Source organism: Arachis hypogaea, chromosome 17 (assembly GCF_003086295.3).
Source record: "Arachis hypogaea cultivar Tifrunner chromosome 17, arahy.Tifrunner.gnm2.J5K5, whole genome shotgun sequence".
NCBI classification, from domain to species: domain Eukaryota; kingdom Viridiplantae; phylum Streptophyta; class Magnoliopsida; order Fabales; family Fabaceae; genus Arachis; species Arachis hypogaea.
Genome location: NC_092052.1, coordinates 79,440,338 through 79,460,595, shown reverse-complemented (window position 1 = coordinate 79,460,595; position 20,258 = coordinate 79,440,338). Strand labels below are relative to the sequence as shown.

Genomic DNA, 20,258 nt, shown 5'->3' with positions numbered 1-20,258 from the left:
TTATTCCTGAACCAAGGTCACACAGAGCCTTAAAGGTCATGGTGCCTATGGTACAGGGTATTATGAACTTTCCAGGATCCTGTCTCTTCTGAGGCAATGTCAGTTGATCCAGATCACTTAGTTCATTGATGAACAAGGGAGGTTCAACTTCCCAAGCATCAATGCCAAACAATTTGGCATTCAGCTTCATGATTGCACCAAGAAACTTGGCAGTTTGCTCTTCAGTGACATCCTCATTCTCTTCAGAAGAGGAATACTCATCAGAGCTCATGAAGGGCATAAGGAGGTTCAATGGAAGCTCTATGGTCTCTAGATGAGCCTCAGAGTCCTTTGGTTCCCCAGAGGGAAGCTCCTTATTGATCACTGGACGTCCCAGGAGGTCTTCCTCCTTGGGATTCACGTCCTCTCCTCTCCTCACAGGTTCGGCCATGGCGCTTATGTCAATGGCCTTGCACTCTCCTTTTGGGTTCTCTTCTGTATTGTTTGGGAGAGTACTTGGAGGGATTTCAGTGATCCTTTTACTCAGCTGGCCCACTTGTGCTTCCAAATTTCTAATGGAAGACCTTGTTTCATTCATGAAACTTACAGTGGCCTTAGATAGATCAGAGACTAGATTTGCTAAATTAGAAGCATTTTGTTCAGAGTTCTCTGTCTGTTGCTGAGTTGATGATGGAAAAGGTTTGCTATTGCTAAACCTGTTTCTTCCACCATTATTAAAGCCTTGTTGGGGCTTTTGATCCTTCCATGAGAAATTTGGATGATTTCTCCATGTTGAGTTATAGGTGTTTCCATAAGGTTCACCTAAGTAATTTACCTCTACTATTGCAGGGTTCTCAGGATCATAGGCTTCTTCTTCAGAAGATGCCTCTTGAGTACTGTTGGATGCAGCTTGCATTCTATTCAGACTCTGAGAGATCATATTGACTTGCTGAGTCAATATTTTATTCTGAGCCAATATGGCATTCAGAGTATCAACTTCAAGAACTCCCTTCTTCATAGGCGTCCCATTATTCACAGGATTCCTTTCAGAAGTGTACATGAACTGGTTATTAGCAACCATGTCAATGAGTTCTTGAGCTTCTGCAGGCGTTTTCTTTAGGTGAATGGATCCACCTGCAGAAGTGTCCAGTGACATCTTTGATAGCTCAGATAAACCATCATAGAATATATCCAGGATGGTCCATTCCGAAAGCATGTCAGAGGGACACTTTTTGGTCAACTGTTTGTATCTTTCCCAAGCTTCATAGAGAGATTCACCTTCTTTCTGTCTGAAGGTTTAAACATCAGCTCTAAGCTTGCTCAGCTTTTGAGGAGGAAAGTACTTGGCTAAGAAAGCCGTGACCAGCTTATCCCAAGAGTTCAGGCTGTCTTTAGGTTGAGAATCCAACCATAATCTAGCTCTGTCTCTTATAGCAAAAGGGAAAAGCATGAGCCTGTAGACTTCAGGATCTACTCCATTAGTCTTAACAGTATCACTTATCTGCAAGAATTCAGTTAAGAACTGAAAAGGATCTTCAGATGGAAGTCCATGAAACTTGCAGTTCTGCTGCATCAGAGAAACTAATTGAGGTTTCAGCTCAAAGTTGTTTGCTCCAATGGCAGGAATTGAGATGCTTCTTCCATGTAAATTGGAATTAGGTGCAGTAAAGTCACCAAGCATCCTCCTTGGATTATTATTATTTTCGGCTGCCATTTCCTCTGCCTGTTCGAAAATTTCTGAAAGGTTATCTCTGGATTGTTGTATTTTAGCTTCTCTTAATTTTCTCTTCAGAGTCCTTTCAGGTTCTGGATCTGCTTCCACAAGAATGTTCTTATCCTTGCTCCTGCTCATATGACAAGGAAGAATGGCCAGAAAAATGATAATAATAATAGAGATCCTCTATACCACAGTATAGGGATCCCTTTGTGAGTGGAAGAGAAGGGGGAGACAAAGAATGTGATGTAAAGGAAGAAATGCAACTGTACGAATGGAAGAGATGTGAGATGAGATGTTAGGAAATGAATGAATAAATAGAATAGGATGGGGGAGGTATAATTTTTGAAAATTATTTTGAAAAGGAGTTAATGATTTTTGAAAATAGTTTTTTTTGAAAAATGTTTAGTAAATTTTTTTCGAAATTTTTTTTGAAATCAAAAATAAAAATTAAAAATAATTAGTTAATTAAAAAGAAATTTTGAAAAAGGGGGAAGATATTTTCGAAAATAGAGAGAGAGAGAGTTAGTTAGGTAGTTTTGAAAAAGTTAAGAAACAAACAAAAAGTTAGTTAGTTAGTTGAAACAAATTTTGAAAAAGATAAGAAGTTAGGAGGTTAGAAAAGATATTTTGAAAAGATATTTTTGAAAAAGATAAGATGAGAAGATATTTTTGAAAAGATATGATAGAAATTAGTTTTGAAAAAGATTTGATTTTTAAAATCACAATTAATGACTTGATTCATAAGAAATCACAAGATATGATTCTAGAACTTAAAGTTTGAATCTTTCTTAACAAGCAAGTAACAAACTTCAAATTTTTGAATCAAAACATTAATTGATTAAGTTATTTTCGAAAAAATTTTTATAAAAATAAGAAAAAGATTTTTGAAAAATATTTTTGAAATTTTCGAAAATAACTAAGAATTTTGAAAAAGATTTGATTTTTGAAAAAGATTTTGAAAAAGATAAGATTTTCAAATTGAAAATTTGATTTGACTCATGAGAAACAACTTGATTTTAAAAATTTTTGAAAAAGTCAACTCCAAATTTTCGAATTTGATGAGAGAAAATAGGAAAGATATTTTTTTTTTTATTTTTGAATTTTTATGATGCAAGAGAAAAACACTAAAAAGATGCAATGCATGAAACACTTAAGCTCAGCCCAAACACACACCAAGTGGGCCCCGGAAGTGGATTTATACATCAAATACTCACTCATGTAAACCCTAGTAGCTAGTTTATTATAAATAGGACCTCTTACTATTGTATTTTGGACATCTTTGGACGCCTGGTTCTTAGATCAGAGGGGCTGGCCTCTAGGCCATGCCTGGACCTTTCACTTATGTATTTTTAACGGTAGAGTTTCTACACTCCATAGATTAAGGTGTGGAGCTCTGCTGTTCCTCAAAGATTAATGCAAAGTACTACTGTTTTCTATTCAATTCTTCTTATTTCTCTTCTAAGATATCCATTCGCACCCAAGTACGTGATGAAGGTGATGATTATGTGTGACGCTCATCATCCTTCCCCCTTATGAACACGTGCCTGACAAACACTTCTGTTCTACATGAATTAAGCTAGAATGAATATCTCTTAGATCTCCTAACCAGAATCTTCGTGGCGTAAGCTAGAATGATGGCGGCATTCAAGAGAATCCGGAAAGTCTAAACCTTGTCTGTGGTATTCTGAGTAGGATTCAATGATTGAATGACTGTGACGAGCTTCAAACTCGCGAGTGCTGGGCGTTAGTGACAGACGCAAAAGGAGGGTGAATCCTATTCCAGCATGATCGGGAACCGACAGATGAATAGCCGTGCCGTGACAGGGTGCGTGAGCATATTATTCACTGAGAGGAGGGGATGTAGCCACTGACAACGGTGATGCCCTTGCATAAAGCCAGCCATGGAAAGGAGTAAGACTGATTGGATGAAGATAGCAGGAAAGCAGAGGTTCAGAGGAACGAAAGCATCTCCATTCGCTTATTTGAAATTCCTACCAATGAATTACATAAGTATTTCTATCCCTATTTTATTATATTAAATTCGAAAACACCATTATCACTTTATATCTGCCTGACTGAGATTTACAAGGTGACCATAGCTTGCTTCATACCAACAATCTCCGTGGGATTCGACCCTTACTCACGTAAGGTATTACTTGGACGACCCAGTGCACTTGCTGGTTAGTTGTATCGAAGTTGTGACAATTATGAATTAAGATCAGAGCACCAAGCTTTGGAAGCCATTACCAGGATTTGTTCGAGCCTGGAGATCACAATTTCTTGCACCAAGTTTTTGGCGCCGTTGCCGGGGATTGTTTGAGTCTTCGGCAAGCTTTTGGTCCGTTAACATCAGTGCCAGATTCCCTTTTGATCCGGCAACAGCACCAAGTTTTTGGCGCCGTTGCCGGGGATTGTTCGAGTTTGGACAACTGACGGTTCATCTTGTTGCTCAGATTAGGTAATTTGCTTTTTGTTTTGTTTTCAAAATTTTCTCAAAAATCTTTCAAAAATTTTTCTTTTGTTTTAAAAAAAAAATAAAATAAAATAAAATAATAAAAATAATGTTTTCAAAAATAAATTATTCTATGGCTTCAAGATTTTTAAGAATGAATTCTAGTGTTTCATGAAACATGTTGAATCCTATCTGGCTGTAAAGCCATACCCAAACTGCTTTGGGATTGGTATTCAACTAATCACTCCAGTCCATGTAATTATATGCTAAAGCTTGGCTGGCTATTAAGCCATGCCTGACCCTTTGATTGGAGCTTTAGAGCATAAGATTCCTGGAATTCATATTAAATATTTTGGAATCCTTAATTTTCTTTTTCAAAAGAATTTTTCGAAAAATATAAAATAAAAATCCAAAAAAATTAGAAAATCACAAAAATAAAAAATATTTCATGTTTCTTGTTTAAGTCTTGAGTCATATCATAAGTTTGGTGTCACTTGCATATGCATCTTGCATTTTTCGAAAATATCATGCATTCATAGTGTTCTTCATGATCTTCAAGTTGTTCTTGGTAAGTCTTCTTGTTTGATCTTGATGATTTTTTGTTTTGTGTCTTTTCATGTTTATCATATGCATTCTTGAATTCTTAGTGTCTAAGCATTAAAGAATTCTAAGTTTGGTGTCTTGCATGTTTTCTTTGCATTAAAAATTTTTTCAAAAATATGTTCTTGATGTTCATCATGACATTCAAAGTGTTCTTGGTGTTCATCTTGACATTCATAGCATTCTTGCATGCATTCATTGTTTTGATCTAAAAATTTCATGCATTGCATCCTTTTTGTGTTTTTCTTTTGCATCATAAAAATTCAAAAATAAAAAAAAATATCTTTCCCTTTTTCTCTCATCAAATTCGAAAATTTGGATTGACTTTTTCAAAAATTTTTAAAATCAAGTTGCTTTCATGAGTCAAATCAAATTTTCAATTTGAAAATCTTATCTTTTCCAAAATCTTTTTCAAAAATCAAATCTTTTTCAAATTTCTTAGTTATTTTCGAAAACTTCAAAAATATTTTTCAAAAATCTTTTTCTTATTTTTAATCAAATTTTCGAAAATAACATAAACAATTAATGTTTTGATTCAAAAATTTGAAGTTTGTTACTTGCTTGTTAAGAAAGATTCAAACTTTAAGTTCTAGAATCATATCTTGTGATTTCTTATGAATCAAGTCATTAATTGAGATTTTAAAAATCAAATCTTTTTCAAAACTAACTTCAATCATATCTTTTCAAAAATATCTTCTTATCTTATCTTTTTCAAAATTTGATTTCAAAATATCTTCTCTAACTTCCTAACCTCTTATCTTTTCAAAATTTGTTTCAACTAACTAACTAACTTTTTGTTTGTTTCTTAACTTTTTCAAAACTACCTAACTAACTCTCTCTCTCTAATTTTAGAAAATATCTTTCCTCTTTTTCAAAATTTTCTTTTTAATTAACTAATTATTTTTATTTTTATTTTTTATTTTAAAAAAAAAATTTCGAAAATTACTAACATTTTTCAAAAACCATTTTCGAAAATCACTAACTCTTTTTCAAAAATATTTTCGAAAATTCCCTCTCTCCCATTTTTTTCTATTTATTCATTCATATCCTAACATCTCATCTCGCATCTCAACCCTCCTCACAGATGTGTTTCTTCCATTACATTACATTCTTTGTCTCCCCCTCTTTTCTTCCACTCACAAAGGGATCCCTATACTGTGGTATAAAGGACCCATATTATTATTATTATTTTTGTGCGCCCTCTTCTTTGTCATATGAGCAGGAGCAAGGACAAGAACATTCTTGTTAAAGCAGATCCAGAACCTGAAAGGACTCTGAAGAAAAAAATTAAGAGAAGCTAAAATACAACAATCCAGAGATAACCTTTCAGAAATTTTCAAATAGGAAAAGGAGATGGCAGCCGAAAATAATAATAATATAAGGAAGATGCTTGGTGACTTCACTGCACCTAATTCCAATTTACATGGAAGAAGCATCTCCATTCCTGCCATTGGAGCAAACAAATTTTGAGCTGAAACCTCAATTAGTTTCTCTGATGCAGCAGAACTGCAAGTTTCATGGACTTCCATCTAAAGATCCTTTTCAGTTCTTAACTGAATTCTTGCAGATATGTGATACTGTTAAGACTAATGGAGTAGATCCTGAAGTCTACAGGCTCATGCTTTTCCCTTTTGCTGTAAGAAACAGAGCTAGATTATGGTTGGATTCTCAACCCAAAGACAGCCTGAACTCTTGGGATAAGCTGGTCACGGCTTTCTTAGCCAAGTACTTTCCTCCTCAAAAGCTGAGCAAGCTTAGAGCTGATGTTCAAACCTTCAGACAGAAAGAAGGTGAATCCCTCTATGAAGCTTGGGAAAGATACAAATAGTTGACCAAAAAGTGTCCTTCTGACATGCTTTTAGAATGGACCATCCTGGATATATTCTATGATGGTTTATCTGAGCTATCAAAGATGTCACTGGACACTTCTGCAGGTGGATCCATTCACCTAAAGAAAACGCCTGCAGAAGCTCAAGAACTCATTGACATGGTTGCTAATAACCAGTTCATGTACACTTCTGAAAGGAATCCTGTGAGTAATGGGACGCCTATGAAGAAGGGAGTTCTTGAGGTTGATACTCTGAATGCCATATTGGCTCAGAATAAAATATTGACTCAGCAAGTCAATATGATCTCTCAGAGTCTGCATGGAATGCAAGCTGCATCCAACAGTACTCAAGAGGCATCTTCTGAAGAAGAAGCCTATGATCCTGAGAACCCTGCAATAGCAGAGGTAAATTACTTAGGTGAACCTTATGGAAACACCTATAACTCAACATGGAGAAATCATCCAAATTTCTCATGGAAGGATCAAAAGCCCCAACAAGGCTTTAATAATGGTGGAAGAAACAGGTTTAGCAATAGCAAGCCTTTTCCATCATCAACTCAGCAACAGACAGAGAACTCTGAACAAAATGCTTCTAATTTAGCAAATCTAGTCTCTGATCTATCTAAGGCCACTGTAAGTTTCATGAATGAAACAAGGTCTTCCATTAGAAATCTGGAAGCACAAGTGGGCCAGCTGAGTAAAAGGATCACTGAAATCCCTCCTAGTACTCTCCCAAGCAATACAGAAGAGAACCCAAAAGGAGAGTGCAAGGCCATTGACATAAGCGCCATGGCCGAACCTGTGAGGAGATGAGAGGACGTGAATCCCAAGGAGGAAGACCTCCTGGGACGTCCAGTGATCAATAAGGAGCTTCCCTCTGAGGAACCAAAGGACTCTGAGGCTCATCTAGAGACCATAGAGATTCCATTGAACCTCCTTATGCCCTTCATGAGCTCTGATGAGTATTCCTCTTCTGAAGAGAATGAGGATGTCACTGAAGAGCAAACTGCCAAGTTTCTTGGTGCAATCATGAAGCTGAACGCCAAATTGTTTGGCATTGATGCTTGGGAAGTTGAACCTCCCTTGTTCATCAATGAACTAAGTGATCTGGATCAACTGACATTGCCTCAGAAGAGACAGGATCCTGGAAAGTTCATAATACCCTGTACCATAGGCACCATGATCTTTAAGGCTCGGTGTGACCTTGGTTCAGGAATAAACCTCATGCCCCTCTCTGTAATAGAGAAACTGGGAATCTATGGGGTGCAAGCTGCTAAAATCTCACTAGAGATGGAAGACAGCTCAAGAAAACAGGCTTATGGACAAGTAGAAGATGTATTAGTAAAGGTTGAGGGCCTTTACATCCCTGCTGATTTCATAGTCCTGGATACTGGAAAGAAAGAGGATGAATCCATCATCCTAGGAAGACCTTTCCTGGCCACAGCAAGAGCTGTGATTGATGTTGACAGAGGTGAAATAGTCCTTCAATGGAATGAGAACTCCCTTGTATTCAAAACTCAAGGATCTCCCTCTGCAACCATGGAGAGGAAGTAGGAAAAGCTTCTCTCCAAGAAGAGTCAACCAGAGCCCCCACAGTCAAACTCTAAGTTTGGTGTTGGGAGGCCACAACCAAACTCTAAGTTTGGTGTTGAAATCCCATATCCAAACTCTAAGTTTGGTGTTGGAGAGCCTCAACAAAGCTCTGCACATTTGTGAGGCTCCATGAGAGCCCACTGTCAAGCTATTGACATTAAAGAAGCGCTTGTTGGGAGGCAACCCAATGTTTATCTAATTCTTATTTTTATTGTTTTTCATGTTTTCTTAGGTTCATGATCATGTGGAGTCACAAAATAAACAAAAAAATTCAAAAACGGAATCAAAAACAGCAGAAGAAAAATCACACCCTGGAGGAGCATCTGTCTGGCGTTCAAACGCCAGAACAGAGCATAGTTCTGGCGCTGAACGCCCAGAATGGGAGCATCCTGGCGCTGAACCGCCAGAACAAGCATGGTTCTGGCGTTCAACACCAGAAATGGCAGCAAATGGGCATTAAACGCCCAAAATGGGCACCAACCTGGCGCTGAACGCCCAGAGTTGTGTGCAAGGGCATTTTGCATGCCTAAATTGGTGCAGGGATGTAAATGCCTTGACACCTCAAGATCTGTGGACCTCACAGGATCACCTCAGGATCTGTGAACCCCACAGGATCCCCACCTACCTCCACTCACTCTCTTCTCTCTTCTCAATCATCCTCTATTCCCAATAAACACTCTTCCCTATTAACTCTTTACCACTCACATCCAAACACCCACCTTCCTTCAAAATTCAACATCTCTTTCCCACCCAATCCCACCCATATGGCCGAATACACATCTCCCTCCATCTCCTCCATATCTTCTTCTTATTCTTCTATCCTTTCTTCTTTTGCTCGAGGGCGAGCAACATTCTAAGTTTGGTGTGGTAAAAGCATAGCTTTTTTGTTTTTTCCATAACCATTGATGACACCTAAGGCCAGAGAAACCTCTAGAAAGAGGAAAGGGAAGACAAAATCTTCCATCAAGGGTCTATAGCTCAGTGGTAGAACATTTGACTGCAAATCAAGAGATCCCTGAGATACCTCAAGGGATACATTTTCTTCCACACAATTATTGGAAGCAACTAAGGGTGGAACATCAAGAGCACTCCATCATCCTTCATGAAATCAGAGAAGATCTAATAGCATTGAAGGAGGAGCAACAAAGGCAAGGAAGAGACATAGAAGAGCTCAAGGACATCACTAAGGTGGACTCATTCCTTGTTCTTACTTTCTCTGTTTTTCATTTTCTATGTTATGTGCTTATCTATGTTTGTGTCTTCATTACATGATCATTAGTAGTAGTAACTATGTCTTAAAGTTATAAATGTCCTATGAATCCATCACCTCTTTTAAAAAAAATGTTTTAAATCAAAAGAACAAGAAGTACATGAGTTTTGAATTTATCCTTGAACTTAGTTTAATTATATTGATGTGGTGACAATGCTTCTTGTTTTCTGAATGTATGCTTGAACAGTGCATATGTCTTTTGAAGTTGTTGTTTAAGAATGTTAAATATGTTGGCTCTTGAAAGAATGATGACTAGGAGACATGTTATTTGATAATCTGAAAAATCATAAAAATGATTCTTGAAGCAAGAAAAAGCAGCAAAGAACAAAGCTTGCAGAAAAAAAAAATAAAAAAAAAGGCAAAAAAAAAATATATAGAAAGAAAAAGAAAAAGCAAGCAGAAAAAGCCAAAAGCTCTTAAAACCAAGAGGCAAGAGCAAAAAGCCAATAACCCTTAAAACCAAAAGGCAAGGGCAAATAAAAAGGATCCCAAGGCTTTGAGCATCAGTGGATAGGAGGGCCTAAAGGAATAAAATCCTGGTCTAAGCGGCTAAACCAAGTTGTCCCTAACCATGTGCTTGTGGCGTGTAGGTGTCAAGTGAAAACTTGAGACTGAGCGGTTAAAGTCAAGGTCCAAAGCAAAAAAAGAGTGTGCTTAAGAACCCTGGATACCTCTAATTGGGGACTTTAGCAAAGCTGAGTCACAATCTGAAAAGGTTCACCCAATTATGTGTCTGTGGCATTTATGTATCCGGTGGTAATACTGGAAAACAAAGTGCTTAGGGCCACGGCCAAGACTCATAAAATAGCTGTGTTCAAGAATCATCATACTGAACTAGGAGAATCAATAACACTATCTGAACTCTGAGTTCCTATAGATGCCAATCATTCTGAACCTCAATGGATAAAGTGAGATGCCAAAACTATTCAAGAGGCAAAAAGCTATAAGTCCCGCTCATATGATTGAAGCTCTGTTTCATTGATAGTTTGGAATTTATAGTATATTCTATTCTTTTTATCCTATTTTGATTTTCAGTTGCTTGGGGACAAGCAACAATTTAAGTTTGGTGTTGTGATGAGCGGATAATTTATACGCTTTTTGACATTGTTTTTAGTATGTTTTTAGTAGGATCTAGTTACTTTTAGGGATGTTTTTAATAGATTTTATGTTAAATTCACATTTCTGGACTTTACTATGAGTTTGTGTGTTTTTCTGTGATTTCAGGTATTTTCTGGCTGAAATTGAGGGACTTGAGCAGAAATCAGATTCAGAGGTTGAAAAAGGACTGCTGATGCTGTTGGATTCTGACCTCCCTGCACTCAAAGTGGATTTTCTTTATATATATATAAAGAAGAAAAAGAAAAAGAGAAAAAGAAAGCAATAAAAAAGGGACAAAATGCCCCCAAGGTAAACAGTGATAGCAATGCATATGAATTGTGTTTAAAATTGGGATGCATGAATATGTAGAAAGAATAATCAGTGGGTAGTTAGGTTTTGCATTTTGATTACATTGATTGTATTAGGTTAGGTGGAAAGTTTAGGTTAATCAAGGATCCAAATTCTAGTCCATTTGGGCAAATAGAATCTTACCTTGACCCTAACCCCATTACAACTCTTGAAAAGACCTCTTGATATGTGTATCCATGCATTGAATATATGTTGATTGGTAGAAGAAGAGCAAGCCTTAGAAAGCAAGATTAGTAGACAATTGAGAGAATCAACCCTCAAACACTAGAGAGATTAGAGTGTAAACACTTCCGGTGAGGGTTCGATGCTCAATCCCTTGTTCCTTGCTTTCATGAGCTTTCTTCTTGCAAGTTTATTTACAGTTCATGTTGATATTTGAATTGGTGGAACTCATGAATCATCATACTGTCTTAGCCCTACATGTTCATATATGTTCTTAGAGGTTGCTTTATTTTTAACCAAGTAGGTAGAAGCATTTTGCATTTAGTTGCATTCATTTAGATAGGTTACATTTCATAAGCCCTACCATTCCCCTTCACCCCTTTGTGGTTTTCTTGAGCTTAGCATGAGGACATTCTAATGTGTAAGTGTGGGGAGATTGATAAACCATAATTTTATGGTTTATTTTGGATTAAATTGAGTGAATTTTGTTAACTCTTTTCACACTTATTAATGTAAATTGCATGCTTTTATGATTCCTTCCTAATTATGAATCATAGTTCAAAACATGCGTCCTAGGCCTTAAAAATGCTAATTCTTACTCCTCTCTTAGCACCATTCGATGACGTGATGCATTTGTCAAGTGATTTTAGGGTTTATAGGGCAGGAATGGCTTGGAGAATGGAAAGGAGGCATGCAAAAGTGGAAGGAACACAAGAAATAGAAGAATTAAGAAGCTGGTACCAACGCGTACGCGTGACCAAGTGCAGCAGTCAACGGACGCGTATGCGTTGCCTCTGCATACGCGTGATAATTGCGAAGTTCGACTGACGCATATGCGTGATCTTCTGGGTACGCGTGACTTGTGAAGAGTTCAGAGACGCGCACGCGTGACCTACGCATAGCGTGACGTTCAGCGCGTGACTCATTTATGGAAAATGTAGCTAGCAAATTCTGAGAGGCTCCAGGCCTAAATCCAACTTGATTCTGAATGGGAAAAGGCCAAGAATTGGAGTAGGAAAGGAGGCAATCAAGCATACACACATTAGACTTAATTTTAGCTAGTTTTTGTTCTTTGTTTTCTAGAGAGAGAGACTCTCACTTCTTTCTAGGTTTTTGTGTTCCTTGCTCATTTTCACTTGAATCCTTGGATTATATCCTTTTTACTTTCAGTTCTTGATGCTTTAATTGTAGTTTCTACTCTTTAATTTTACTTAGCACCTTTGTAATATAAGTTATTTTGTGTTTTGAATTTGGATTTTGTTGAATTAATTTCTATTAATTCATTGAGTTTTTCATGTTCATTGGTGTTATTTGGTTTGTTATTATCAATTATTGCTAGTGGGTAGCTTTGATTTGGATTTATTTGTCAATTTCATAATGTCTTCTTTTAGTGCACACAAGGTGTTTGTGAAAATGCATCTTATGACTATGGAGTAGATTTCTATTCCTGGCTTTGGGGTTGAGTATTGGAAACTCTTGAATTGTCAATACCTAATGTGGATGGGTAATTGAAAATTGCTAGTTGGCTTGAACTTCACTAAATCTAGTCTCTTATTAGGAGTTGACTAGACTTGTGAACTGAAGTTAATTGTATTCACTTGACTTTTCTTCATTTGTTAGAGGATAACTAAGTGGAAGCAATAGGCAATTTCCATCATTTGATGATGACAATAAGGATAGGAATTCCAATTCTCTCCCCTAGCTAAGACCTTTATATTGATTGATTGTAATTCACTTCTACTAGTTTTAATTTCTTAGTTTTCTTATTCTAATTTCATATCTCTTATTCAAATATGCTTTTAGTTGTAGTTATCTTAATGCATGCTTGCTAGTTAGGTAATGCTTTATTGATATTTCTCATTATCTCACTAGGAAAAGATAGGAAAGATGCTCACGCATCACAATACCAAACTTGAATTGTTGCTTGTCCTCAAGTAACCAGAACTAATATAAGCTTAGGATGTGAATTTGCATGAGAGTGAGAGTTCGATTAAGCCCATGTCTCTTCTTATAGTGGGGTTTACAATTGTAATCCTGAATAGGTTTGGCATCATACTCTCCTTTGAATTAGAAGGATGTCACTGTCATTCGAAATTAGAATCCGGATAGTATTATGAATTTTCTGATCTTTTGTAACTCAATTTAACCCTTGAACACAGCAATTTTTTCTTATCCTTGATGCTTTGCACCTTGAGCCTAGCCGTGACTTTAAATATTTTGTCTCAAGCTTTACTTGACACAGAAACCCCACAAGCACTTAACTGGGGAACTCTAAAAATTTTTTTTAGTTACTCCCAGACAGTGGTGCTCAAAGCCTTTGGCGTACTCTTTTTAAATGCAATTGATCTCAACTCTAAATGTTTTGTCTCAAGGATTACTTGACACAATAACACCACAAGCATGTGACTAGGGAAACAACTCTTTGAGCTTTTAATCATGTCTGACCTCCCTAGTCATTGATGCTCAGAGCCTTGGACCTTGCTTTTATTTTTCTTTTGCTGTTTCTTTTGCTTCAAGGATTAAACTTTCATTAATTTCAGAGAAGTCATAATAGTTCTCTAAATTACTGTTCCTTCTACATTAAAATTCTTTGATTCAAATTCAACTATGCACTGTTCATATCATGCATTCAGAATTACAATTAATACCACCACATTTAAGTAAATAAGACTATTCTTCAATATAAACTCACTTTCTCATGCAATACATTACTTCTGTATTTTGATTTGAATTCAAGCTCAGTGAGTAATACATGAGACATCTTTTTAGAATTAAAGCAATTAAGAGAAAATTAAACTAGACCTAGGATTCTAACTAATAAAGGATCATGCAACAAACAAAGCAAAATAGCAGAAAACCGCAACATAATATAGTAAAAGCGGGAAGGAATACAGAATGAAAGGAACTCAACCACCTTAGTTATCCTAGCAATCGTTTTATTCTTCAGGTTGTGCTCCTCCGTGAAGATGATTCGCCTCCTTTTTGTGCCATAAAAATAAATAGAAAACCCTTAAGCAAAGCGTCAACACCAAACTTAAAGGTTTGCTTGTCCTCAAGCAAAGAAGAACTGAAAACAGAAAGAGACAAATATTATGATGAAAGAAAAAGAAAAAGAAAAAGATACAAGAACAAGAGAGAATTAGGATTGGGAGAGGGAGAAATAAAATTAAAACTGGGCGGCGAACTAGTGTAGTTGTGTGGCGCAGGCGACGCGTACGTGTACAACACGCGTACGCGTGGGTCGCAAATTTTCCTTAATGATGCGTGAGCGTCAGGCACGCATCCGCGCGCACGCACAACTCTCTGTTTGTGTGGCTTGGGAACCAATATTTTCATACGATGCGTGTGCGTCATGCACGCGCACGCGTGGATGGCCATTTGTGCAGATGATGCGCACGCATCAGGAACGCGTACGCGTGACCAAATTTTGTGCTTCTAGCAACTTCCAGCCCCAAGCCAGCACAACTCTCTGCCCAAACACTTATTTATGCCGATTTTGAAGGTCACGCGTACGCGTGGAGTGCCAAAATCACCAATGACGCACACGCGTCATGGACGCATACGCGTGAGGATATTCTTGTGCAAGGCACCATTCCTACGCCACTCCCGCGCAACTCTTTGTTCATTTTTATTTTTCACGCACACCCATCTGACGCGTACGCGTCAGCGATGCTTGCACGTCATGTGCCTTTTTTTTTGTCTGGCTCCTGTTCTTAGATAGCTGCATGATCTGAAAAACAGTAAAGTGGACCTCTGGTGATCAATCTTGCCTCCAAGATAGTGCTTCAGCCTCTGGCCATTCACTGTAAATTTCCTGTCAGAATTCTCTTCCTGTATTTCCACATGACCATATGGGGAAGCTCTGGTAACCACAAACGGTCCTGACCACCGGGATTTCAGCTTCCCGGAAAAAAAATTTGAGCCTTGAATTATATAGAAGCACTCTCTATCTTGGCTCAAAGACTCTGATGGCAATCTTCCTATCATGCAGTAGCTTGGTTCTCTCCTTATAGAGCTTGGCATTCTCATAGCCTGAATATCTGAATTCATCAATATCATTCAACTGAAGCATTCACTTAATTTCTGCAGCTTCTGAATCAAAATTCAGATATCTGATTGCCCAGTAAGCTTTGTGCTCCAGCTCAACTAGCAAGTGACAGGCCTTGCCATAGACCAACTGATAAGGAGACATGCCAATAGGAGTCTTGTAGGCTGTCCAGTATGCCCAGAGAGCATCATCAAGCTTCCTAGACCAGTCCTTTCTTGAAACACTGACGGTCTTCTCTAGAATCCTCTTAAGTTCCTTGTTGGAATCTTCAACCTGTCCACTTGTCTGAGGGTGATATGGGGTTGCCACTTTATGACGGACTCTATATCTCTGCAGAAGAGAGTCCAGTTTTCTGTTATAAAAGTGACTTCCACCATCACTAATGAGTGTCCTTGGGACACCAAATCGGCTACAGATATACCTCTGAAGAAAGCTCATTACCACCTTGGCATCATTGGTGGGTAGAGCCACAGCTTCCACCCACTTGGACACATAATAAACCGCCACTAGAATATAGTTGTTTGAATGAAAGGGTGGGAAAGGTCCCATGAAATTAATACCCCACACATCAAACAACTCAATTTCAAGAATCCCATACTGTGGCATTTCATGGTTAGCAGGGAGATTTGTGGCCTTTGCACATCTGTCACAGTGCTTCATAAATTCTCTTGAATCTCTGAAGAGAGTCGGCCAGTAAAACCCGCTCTGAAGGACCTTTGTAGCTGTCCTTTCATCACCAAAGTGGCCTCCATAATCAGAACCATGACGGTGCCAAAGAATCTGCTGTGTTTCTTCATCTGGGACACATCTCTGGATTATACCATCTGAACACCTTTTAAAAAGGTACGGTTCCTCCCAAATGTAGTATTTTGCATCAGTCAATAGCTTCTTTACTTGTTGTCTACTGTACTCCTTTGGAATAAAATTCAGAGCCTTATAATTTGCAATGTCTGTAAACCATGGAGCCTGCTGAATGAGGAACAATTGTTCATCTGGAAATGTCTCAGTCACAGCCGTGGGTGGTTGTACTCCTACTTCAGGCTCGATTCTAGAGAGATAGTCAGCTACTTGATTTTCTGACCCTTTCCTGTCATTTATCTCAATATCAAACTCCTGAAGGAGTAACACCCATAATATTAATCTTGGTTTAGAATCCTACTTGGTTAGAAGGTACTTCAAAGCAGCATGGTCAGTATAAACAATAACCTTAGGACCAAGTAAATAGGACCTAAACTTATCAACAGCATACACAACAGCTAGTAATTCCATTTCTGTAGTTGTGTAATTCTTTTGGGCATCATTTAACACACGACTAGCATAGTAAATGACATGTACAAGCTTACTATGCCTCTGTTTTAAAACAGATCCTATAGCAAAATCACTGGCATCACACATTAATTCAAATGGTAAATCCCAGTCAGGAGGAGCTATAATGGGAGCAGAGGTAAGGTTTGCTTTTAGGGTTTCAAAAGCATGCAGACAATCAGAATCAAAGACAAAAGGAACATCAACAACTAACAGGTTGCTCAATAGTTTAGCAATCTTAGAAAAATCCTTTATAAATCTTCTATAAAATCCTGCATGACCCAAGAAACTCCTCACTGCCTTAACATTAGTTGGTGGTGGTAATTTTTCAATCACCTCCACCTTGGCTCTGTCAACCTCAATCCCCTTACTTGAAAACCGGTGTCCAAGAACAACGCCTTCTGTGACCATAAAATGGCATTTTTTCCCAATTCAAAACAAGGTTTGATTCTTGACACCGTTTCAAGACAAGAGATAAATGCTTAAGGCAGGATTCAAAAGAATTACCAAAAATAGAAAAGTCATCCATAAATACCTCAATGAACTTTTCAATCATGTCAGAAAAACTTGAAAGTATACACCTTTGAAAAGTTGCTGGAGCATTGCAAAGTCCAAATGGCATTCTCCTGTAGGCAAATACTCCAAAAGGGCATGTGAATGCTGTCTTCTCTTGATCTTGAGGATCCACCATAATTTGATTATATCCAGAATATCCATCTAGAAAATAATAAAAAGCATGACCAGCTAACCTATCAAGCATCTGATCAATGAAAGGTAGGGGGAAATGATCCTTCCTTGTAGTAGTGTTGAACCTCCTGTAGTCTATGCACATCCTCCATCCTGTGACTGTTCTTGTAGGAATAAGCTCATTCTTTTCATTCTTAATCACTGTCATCCCTCCTTTTTTGGGAACTACTTGCGCAGGACTCACCCAAGGACTGTCAGAAATAGGGTAAACAATACCTACTTCCCATAATTTCATTACCTCTTTTCGGACCACCTCTTTCATAGTTGGATTGAGTCTCCTTTGTGGCTACACAACTAGTTTAGCTTCATCTTCAAGGAGGATCCCGTGCATACACTTGGTTGGACTAATCCCTTTCAAGTCACTAGTGGTCTATCCAAGAGCTGTTTTATGGCTCCTGAGCACTGAAATAAGTGCCTCTTCCTCTTTAGGCTTCAGGGAAGGGCTAATTATCACTGGATAGGAATCATTTTCACCCAAGAACACATATTTCAGAGAAGGAGGTAAAGGTTTGAGCTCAATCTTGGGGGCTTCCTCCTCTGCTTTAGGCGTGTGAACCACAACCTTCTGGGTTGGTGAATCATCAACTTCCATTAATTCATACTCAGAAATAGGATCCAGGATGTCATCAAGTACCTCAGCTTCCAGTACCTCTTGAACAAGTGGTTCAACTACATCAATTCTCATACACCCTTCAGAATCATTAGGGTGCTTGAGAGCTTCAAAAACATTAAGGACCACATGTTCTTCATTGACCCTCAGGGTTAATTCACCCTTTTGCACATCAATCAGAGGTCTACCTGTAGCTAAAAAGGGTCTACCAAGAATAATAGAGGATTTTGCATCCTCTTCAATGTCTAAAATAACAAAATCAGCAGGAAAAATAAATGGTCCTACTTTCACAAGTAAATCTTCAACCACACCCACAGGTAATTTAATAGAAAAATCAGCAAGTTGAAGAGAAATACGAGTGGGTTTTACCTCCTTAATTTGAAGCTTTTTCATCACTGAAAGTGGCATGAGATTGATGCTAGCTCCCAGATCACATAAAGCTCTCTGAATGGTGACATCTCCAATGATGCAAGGAATCACAAAGCTCCCCGGATCTTGCATTTTCTCAGGAAGTTTATGTTGAATAATAGCACTGCATTCCTTGGTTAACACCACGGTTTCTTGCTCCTTCCAATTTCTCTTGTTAGTCAACAATTCTTTCATAAATTTAGCATAGAGAGGCATTTGCTTAAGAGCCTCTGCAAAAGAAATGTTGATCTACAGCTTCTTGAAGACTTCTAAAAATTTAGAGAATTGCTTTTCTTTGGAAGCCTTCTGGAGCCTCAGAGGATATGGCATTTTTGGCTTGTATTCTGGAGCCTTTGGCAAGGTGGGATGAGTGTCAAGAGAGTCAGGGAACGGGTTGTCTGAATGTTTTGGAGAGGCGTGCTCCACTTCTCCCTTTTTCTCCTCTAGAGCTTCCTTTTCAACTAGCTCTTCATTGGCCTTGGTCTCAAAGCCAGCTACTTTACCACTTCTCAATTGAATAACCTTGCAATCTTCTCTTGGGTTCACCACTGTATCACCTGGAAATGTACTTGCAGACCTCTCAGGTATTTGCTTACTCAGTTGACCCATTTACACTTCCAAGTTTCTAATGGAGGCTTTGGTTTCCTGCATAAAACTCCTCATCATATCCCAATTAGAATCTTCTTGGGATTTAGAGTTTGCTTAATGAGCTGGTTGTTGTTGCTGAGACTGAAAGTTGCGGTTATTATAATTATTCTGTTGAAAGCCGCCCTGAGAATTATTGTTGAAGTTCTGAGGTCTCTGAGGTTGGTCCCTCCATCCAAAATTTTGGTGATTTCTCCACCCCTGATTGTATGTCTTAGAATATGGATCATTGTTGGGATTCCTAGGACCACTCCCAATGTAATTGACCTGTCCAGAAGAGGATTGAGCATAATCATAATTATCATTTTGCACAAAGTTACCTGCCATGTCATAGGAGGCCTCTTGAGGTGGGTTTTGGGTGTTGATAGCTGAGACTTGCATGCCACCCATCTGCTGAGTAAGTAGATTTATTTGCTGAGACATAAGCTTGTTCTAAGCAAGAAGAGGATTAACAGCTTTCACTTCCAACACGCCTTTCTTCTGAGAGCTCTCAGAGTTCACAGAATTCCTGTTAGATGAATATAAATATTGGTTGCTAGTAACCAATTCAATAAGCTCAATAGTCTCCTCTGGTGTCTTCTTCTTGTGCAATGAACCACCTGCAGAGGTATCTAAGCTCATCTTGGACATCTCACCCAAACCTTCATAAAAGATATCTAGTTGGGTCCATTTGGAGAACATGTCCGGAGGGCATTGCCTAGTCAGTAGCTTGTATCTCTCCCAAGCTTCATAAAGAGTTTCACCCTCCTTCTACCTGAAAGTCTGAACCTCCAACCTAAGCTTAGTCAGCTTCTTTGGTGGGAAAAATTTAGTGTGAAACTCAGTAACAACCTTCTCCTACGTATTCAAGCTTTCCTTGGGTTGGGAATTTAGCCATAGCTTTGCTTTATCCCTTAGAGCAAACGGGAAAAGCATGAGTCTGTACACCTCAGGATTCACTCCATTTGTCTTCACAGTATCACAAATCTGCAGAAAATCAGATATAAATTGATTTGGATCTTCATAAGGAAGTCCATGATATTGGCAATTTTGTTGCACCAGGGTGACCAGTTGTGGCTTGAACTCAAAGTTGTTGCAGCTATAGGAGGCACCACAATACTTTTTTCCATAAAGATCTGCAGTACGGGCAGAATAAGAGCCAAGTAATCTCTTTTGTTTATCATCCCCATTACGATTTGCCACATTACCATTACCAGCATTATTATTATTATCCATAGTGGACTCTACAGCCTTGTAAAGTCTTGCTTGTTGTAAACGTTTCCTACAAGTCCTTCAAGGTTCAGGACCAAAGTCTAACAGAGGTTCCTTGTCCCTGTTCCTGCTCATAAACAGACAGAAAACAAGAAAAGATAGGATTCTCTACGTCAGAGTGCAGAGAACTCCCAGTAAGGTAACCTATGTAAAATAATAAAATTAAAATACTAAAT

The 20,258-nt window shown here is 38.2% G+C and overlaps 2 non-coding genes across 2 annotated transcripts; one reads left to right on the top strand and one right to left on the bottom strand.

Moving 5' to 3' along the window:
• Positions 1-1,189: 1,189 nt before the first annotated feature.
• On the top strand, positions 1,190-1,297 carry LOC112767969 (small nucleolar RNA R71). The gene has a single exon (XR_003185409.1). It is a non-coding gene; the product is annotated as a small nucleolar RNA R71 (small nucleolar RNA).
• A 5,201-nt stretch (positions 1,298-6,498) lies between these two features.
• On the bottom strand, positions 6,499-6,606 carry LOC112768887 (small nucleolar RNA R71). Its single transcript, XR_003186266.1, has one exon. It is a non-coding gene; the product is annotated as a small nucleolar RNA R71 (small nucleolar RNA).
• Between the last annotated feature and the right edge of the window lie 13,652 nt (positions 6,607-20,258).